Here is a 7,500-nt window from a genome sequence, read left to right on the forward strand (position 1 = left end):
TTCCATCGTTCATATAGTACAAAACTCAGTAAAGCCAAAGCCGGGGGCTTATACGACCTGTGGTCAAAATGACAGAAATTATTTTATGTAGAAATGAAGCCACTAAAGGCTAAATTTCAAAACTAAAACAAGATACAAAACTTAAATTAAGTAATGCAAGCAGTCCTATAGCAGAGGTAAAACTAGAAGTACTAGTGACAAATAAACTAACAATAAACTATGATAATCCTGCGCTAATTCAATTCAGGCTTAAAAAGTAAAGTTTTAGTTTCTATTTAAAGTCAGTGGTGGTAAGGCTGTTACGGACAGTCAAGGGGATATCAGTGGGATATCCTTGGCCAAATAATCGGGGCTTGAGAACTAATAGCAAATTGATACCTGAGGGACATTTTATGCAAGTTGAACGAGCAGCTGAACGAGAACGAGTTAGATAACCATGAACATCACAATTAAAGTGGAGGAGCACTACGGAAAGAGAGGCAGGTGGAAGGCTATTAAGAGGCTGTCCGCGTAAGAACCGATAAGGCAAATTTCGGTGTATCACAGATTGCCCTTATTTTTTCAGTGGAAGATAACTATCCTATCCCATGAAGAAATATCACATTTATTTGGACCAACTCAATTTTCCCCCTTTTTACAGGAAGATTTTCTCGGTCACCTAAAAGACCTAAAACTGGCCCCTTTGCCGTCAGAAGTGGTGCGATTTTGGTGAAACTTTAGAGCTCTGTCAAACCTACCTTACATAGCCGAATAAGCTGATTATTTTACAAACAAAAGTTTTAGCTCTGATTAACAGTGTCAAAGTTTAATGGTTGCATTCTGTGGAAAGTTGGCTGCGATATTGACAGGAAACATTTAACAATTATTCTTTGAAATCAAGGTGAATAGTGGCAAAATATTTACCGAGCCGCGAAAGCGGCGAGGTAAATATTCTTAAAGCCACTATTCACCGAGATTGAAAAGAATAATTGTTTTAGTATATACACACGAAGTGATCTCAACAAAATCAGAGAGGAAACCATTTAAAAGTACAATTTGATTGACAGATCAAATCACGCGTAAGTTTAAAAATAGATCTTTGCAGAATTTTCAAACATGGCAATTCACAAGTTTATCATTTCGCAAACAACAGCCTAATGGCTTAAATGGAAACGCTAAAAGTTTGAACTGTTTCCTTACCTGAGAAGGAAAGTAGAGCTTTGTTGTTTTCTGTTGACACGCCAAGTTTATAGCCAAAAGGGTTTGTTGTGTCGTTCTTCGCATGAAGTGCTGACAAAAATGGTGGCTCAGTTGCTCGAGGTAAGACGTCGTCTTCCTGTATCATTCTTTTTCCTGTTTACTTGAAACGTAGAATTTCTGCAAACATTTCCTTTTAAATTTGTTTGTCATAAATGAACTTCGATTTTTGAGCCCAAATTTTCTTGTTAGAAAACGCTGAGTTCACGAAACGGCTTCTTCTTCGCGAATGCACGGGAGTTGTAAACAATCCATCGAGCACAAAACTCAGCTACAGTAAATTGAAAAACGCCGTATAATATCGCGTATTGAATCCTTCCAAGACTGTTCTTGCCTTAAAAAAAGTCAGCCCTAGGATTTTGTCGACTTTTAAAAGATCGTTCTCTAAAAGAATGGGAAAAACACCGAGTTCACACATTATCCACTCCCTAGGAGGTGAATATTGTTGAATAGTCCGAGATAGCGAACCAATCAGATTGCTTAAATCACCAAGATCACTGAGTGTGTATATACTAAAACTGCTTATATCTCACATTTTTAAGGGGAAAATAGCTCTTCTTTCCACGGAAAAACACGAACGATATATGACTTAGAATCCCCTTAGGTCTGTTTCTTTTACGAGGAAGAAGCAGTAGAAGAAGATATGTTTACGCGAATTAAAACAATTTAATTACTATCGCCGTCACGCATTCTCCAAGAGTGGCCGTGTGTCGATCAGTTCTTTTATCTGATTATATTTCTTTTGAAGTGATAGTTATTGATAATCATACAATTTAATCACTGTTAATTCCGATTCTTTACTGGGTGGGAAATACCGTGCTGTTGTATTTATTCATTCTACGACCGTTTTAACTGAGTCAGTATCCCCGGGCGCCACCGTGAGAATGGGGTTTAATATACATGACAGCCCATGGTGTAATACACGACAATTAGCTACAAAGTATAGTAGGCACTTGGACACGGCCACTCTTATTCACGAGCACTAGTACAATATTTTCAATTACAGAATTGACAATTAATATTTTGGAAATAGCTCGCAAACAACTTCAGAAATACCGTGCGACACCACAGGACCACACCTGCAAAGTCCTTTAAGCCGCATACACCTTTCCTAGATCCCTAGCTAACTATAGGCTACCCTACAAACTTTAGGGTGGTATTAACAGAGCATTGTGTTTATCGCCAATTAACAACATTTGAGTAAAAATGAGGAATGGCATACAGAAAAGGCATTAACTTATTGTTTACGGTCCGTCTCCTGTTAAATCCCAAAAGTTTTTGCCGGCTGTTAATCACACTAAATTAAGGATCCCTATGTTCACTCCTGAGCTGATGGAGAAAAGCACGTGCAATCTTGTATGAAAGACGAAAGTTTGGTCAATTAGGTCTCCTTTTCTTTCCCTGGATTTGAATGGTATTTTAAAGTGACACAAGATTTTAGCATTACCACGTTGAACTGACTAGGTTGTTCTTCCTTTGACATACACATAGGTTGAAAGCTTCTGGTTGAGGGTTTTGTGGTCTCAATTCTTCAGCGATTTCTGCAACAAGCTTTTGCCTTTCGAACTCCTCGTCTTCTTGCAACAGATCTCTATGGTCAAGTTCAACTTGTATACACTTAGGACTATGTTTACGTATTGACTCAAACGGGCGTAGAGTCCAACATGGGCTGGCAATAGGTGAGCACGGAATTGGTACGGGGGTGGGGGGAACTCCCTATGATAGTTCCGCCCGAAAGGAGTATCTTTCATCCCCTTAAGTATAAACGCTTTTAAAAGTAGAGGTGGAACAGTGGGGAGAGAGGGTGGATGGTAAAGTAGGTTAAAAATGGAGAGATGAGATGGAGCATATTGTTCTAGAGGGTATAAATACAAAATAAAACAGCAATCTGGAGGCATTTTTGAAGACTGAAGACGTTATCAAAACAAGAAAAACAGAGAAATCTTGTCCAATAAACCTCTCCGGCAAATGTGTGGACATGGTTGCTGACTGTTCAATCGTACTATTCTCGACCCTTCGGCGTTAAGTTTTTTCAAGTTTCTTGCGACAGGAGGAGCAAATCGGCTATATAAAGTTGAACTGAACACTAAGGTACTTTTAAGTCTCACTAATTTTTACAAAATCAGAGACATGTTTTAAACACTGTTTAATTTTCAAAAAAATTATTTTTATTGCAAGAATGAAATACTTTTCATACCCGTGCACGTGAACGACACCTCGACCACAATCACTCCTAGCCTCGTCCCCAGGACATTCTTCTTAGAAAATGGCAGGGGCGGGAAAGCCCTGGGGACGAGGTTGAATCCTGACTCCGTGTAGAAAGTTCTATTTTTCCCATTTATAATTCTCTTCAAACAATCATCAGAAAACTATCTTTTACAACACACGGATTAACCGGTATGTATAGTATTTTAAAGGTAAGAATTGATTAGGGCAAGGTACACGGCTGTCAAAAAAATAGAAATAACAAAAACTATCTTCAGAAAACATCGCAAGATAAAATGTTAAATAGAGAAATTAGAATATCTCTCAGTACGTTAAGAAACTTTTTGGCATGAAGAAGAAAAAAGAATGATACTTACGTGATGGAACAAAACTTTGACTTATTTCGCTGGCTATCTGGAAATTTACGACATGTCTTCCTGCCACTGAAGTTATTTTGCCAGTATGATCCAGAGTGTGACCGGGCTATTGACAATACCTTAGGCTCGATTTCCGCCGTCTTCCCGTCCGTTGGGGGCTCATTTTCCAGAACAGTGGCTTACAATCGAGCCTAACAAGACCTTGGTGCTCGCAAAAACCTGCCAAGTAGGTGTCGGTGCCTTGGGCAGATTGTCATTTCAGTTCCGAATACCCACCAAGCCTCGAATACGTACTCTCGCTAAAATGAGTTCATTTTCATTGTCTTTGCTACACTTGCTAAACTTAGACAAGTGACAGCTGGCTAAGTGCGACGTAATATCATCCATGCACTCTGTGACCAACACATTTTCCTCCAAACCCCTACTGGGACCTCACTCTGCCTACAATCTCGCGGAAGAACTGCTTGATGAAATAGCCGAAAAAGCCATTTTTCACAATTGACCTCTTCGGCGATTTCATTGACAAAACTATATTTGAAACTGGCACCTGTAGCATTATAATTCAATCAGATTGAAACCAAAACAAGATCATCGTTGGAATTCGGATGTTATACCCTAACAAAAACTAGAAAAATACTCCCTTTTGCGTTTATTCACTGAAAAAAGGAACTATTTTTCCCGTTTCATTCTGCTGCCGATAAACGCTTTAAAGATCTTTGAATGAAACTGAAATTTACTGCTAATTTAAGATACAAAAAGTGTGGGGCCTTTTTTTTATCATAGTGCCATGTACAAAGATCTGCCTTCTCCTGATAAGCAAATATCATTATAAAGCTTTCGGCGTTAACGCTATTTTTTAAGGCACGCAAAAAAGAGTACCCAAAAGTTTTCGTGTGCTGACAAGAGGACTTACCTTGCAAGTGAACTCTTATTTTTCATCATTATCAATAACTATCATTTAAAAAAAAAGATGATAATATTATAGAAATGATCGACACAACGCTATTGTTTTCTAATCGACCACCCCTTTTAAGGAATGCGTGACAGGCCACAGTAATTGGATTATTTTAAGCCACGCAAACATATATCATGATATATTATTCAGCTGCTTCTTCCTCGTTTAAAAAAGAAAAACAGACCTTAAGGGGATTCTAAGTGATGGTTTGTGTTTTTCTGTGGAAAGGAGAGTTATTTTTCCTCTTAGAAATGTGAAATGTAAGGATTATATTCAGCTGTATATTTCCTGTCAATTTGTTGAAACAACGCATCTAAAGCTAATTTGCATACCGAGAATGAAGTGCCTTCATCGTCGACAAGAAAAAGACTCAAGGAAAAGCGATTACTAAGGTTTCTTCACATGTTTTCAAACGTCCAACATTTAAAGGGTGTAATGACATTTAGTGATAACAAGAAACGTTAAAGCTGTGGAAGTTAGTCGATCAGATGCGGACCCGTTACAATTCCAGCTTTGCTGTCAAAATGGCGAATTTTGGAACATTAACGGAACTTTGCACGGCACGCAGAGAAGAGTGCCCACAAATTTTATGGCGTTAAGAAGTAGACTGGTCTTAGTACTTCTGATTTATCATAGACTTGAGTCTGGGTCAGGTGCCACTTTTGCGAAATTACCATTCAGCTCTAGTTATGCAAACTACTTTTCCTGCTGAGCAAATTAAAGGTCATTTAAAAAAAATCATATCTCAGCCAACTTTCCACAGAATGCAACCATTAAACCTTGAAACTGTCAATCAGAGCTAAAACTTATGTTTGTAAAATAATCAGCTTATTCGGCTATGTAAGGTAGGTTTGACAGAGCCCTAAAGTTTCACCAAAATCGCACCACTTCTGACGGCAAACGGGCCAGTTTTAGGTGACCGAGAAAATCTTCCTGTAAAATAGAGAAAAAATTGAGTTGGTCCAAATAAATGTGATATTTCTTCATGGGATAGGATAGTTATTTTCCACTGAAAAAATAAGGGCAATCGGTGATAGACCGAAATTTGCCTTATCGGTTCTTACGCGGACACTCTTAAAGTGTGATACAAAACAAGAAACTTGAAATTTATAGGGTGAATAGAGGGATATAATAAAAAGCTTCGAGACTAGGAGGCTTAGAACGTGTTCGTGGAGGCAAAAAGGTGATAATTCGCGCGAGAGAGAGAGAAAAGAAGAAAAACCGATCTGTTCAAGCAGACTCTCAAGGTCATGTTTCACATTATCACGAGCTAATGAGTCGTGTTTTGCCTGTTGGACGCTAATTTCTAACTGAATCGATCGTTGTTTCGGTCAGCATTTGTGAAATAGCGTACAAAGTCTCTCAAGAGACAATCAACAGATTCCAACAAATCCGTTGTAGGGGAGCCAACAAACATCACTACTGTGAGGGCAATCAATAAGAACCAAATCTTGCTCGAAATTAACCCGGCCATTGCAGCCATGATTGATTCAAACTGAAGTTACTTTTCAGCTCGATCGTACATGAAGGGGTTTTTTGCTGACGGTATAATTCGGCGCCTCTTATACGACGACTTTCTGTGACTCCATATACCACATGCTTGTTTGTAAGGTATACATGTATATATGGGCTTTTTTGTGCGCATATATATGCGCGTTTGTAAGAAAGAACCTAAGGATACGTGGCAAAAAAACGCACGTATATCGTGTAGCAGGAATGATTGCAAGTATACGTGGGAAAAAACCGCACGTATATCGTGTCACAATTTTGAAACAAATGGCCGACCATAGTCTTGTTGTTTCCAGGCTTCTCGGCAATGATGCTGGGGTTTCAAGTATGCTATTCGCAGACTTCTTGTAATTTATTATTATTATTTTTTTTTCATCCGACCGATCGACCCAAAATCAGGAAACACATTCGACGTTAAACGAAAATACAAAAGACCAAAGCCTTTAATATGTTTCTTGCCATGTTTTTATCATTAAATTTGATCTTGTCATGCTTCTTCCCAATTCGCTTTTTTCCCTCATTCCTAATACTAGCACTATTTATGTCAGTAACAAGTTTCGATAAAGTTCACTAAATTTCTTGCCCCTTTTAATATAACATACCTTTTTATGGAGGTGGAATCAAGGCCATCGAAAATGTAGCTATCTGGTAATGGTAACTTGTGGCAAAATGCGTTTTCGAGTCCGTCGATCTTGAATTAGATTATCATTTGTTCATAGTCTTAGTACAATGTGATGAATGAGGCCACGGTGCATGGGTTAACCTGAGATCAGGCGTTATTTGTTTTTTTTGCTTCTTTGGCCCGAAAGCAGTTTACAGAGACAAAGGGAGAGGGCATGATCGCAGGCTACGGTGGGTCGGGGCTACCTCCTATTATAAACTGTTGGTTTTCCTGTCCTGGTAAGCTTCCCGTTTCATTCAGCGCAGTATTTCTGTCTAGTCTAGGTTTTATGACAGTCGAAAGAATTCAGCCATGACTCTCAAGGTTATGAAATAACGGTACAGTCCTGGATTTTTTACCTGCGAGGAAGAACAACAAACGTAAGTAAGTAAGTAAGTAAGTAAAGACTTATTCTATAAGGGTTAACACGAAATAGCCCGCCGGAGCTAATAAACTAGTGGCCCTCTTAAATAATAAATAAATAAATAATAAAATAATAAATGAGATAAACAACTAAGTAGGTAATACTAAGCTACGAAAAATACAAGGTAAAAACT

General features: G+C 38.5%; 1 protein-coding gene across 1 annotated transcript in view; it reads right to left on the reverse strand.

The window, feature by feature from the left end:
* The window catches only part of LOC140951561 (uncharacterized), a 116,049-nt gene that overhangs the window by 35,450 nt on the left and 73,099 nt on the right, over positions 1–7,500 (reverse strand). The gene's annotated exons all lie outside the window — the stretch shown is intronic.

The sequence above is a fragment of the Porites lutea genome, chromosome 11 (genome assembly GCF_958299795.1).
Source record: "Porites lutea chromosome 11, jaPorLute2.1, whole genome shotgun sequence".
Taxonomy (NCBI): Eukaryota; Metazoa; Cnidaria; class Anthozoa; order Scleractinia; family Poritidae; genus Porites; species Porites lutea.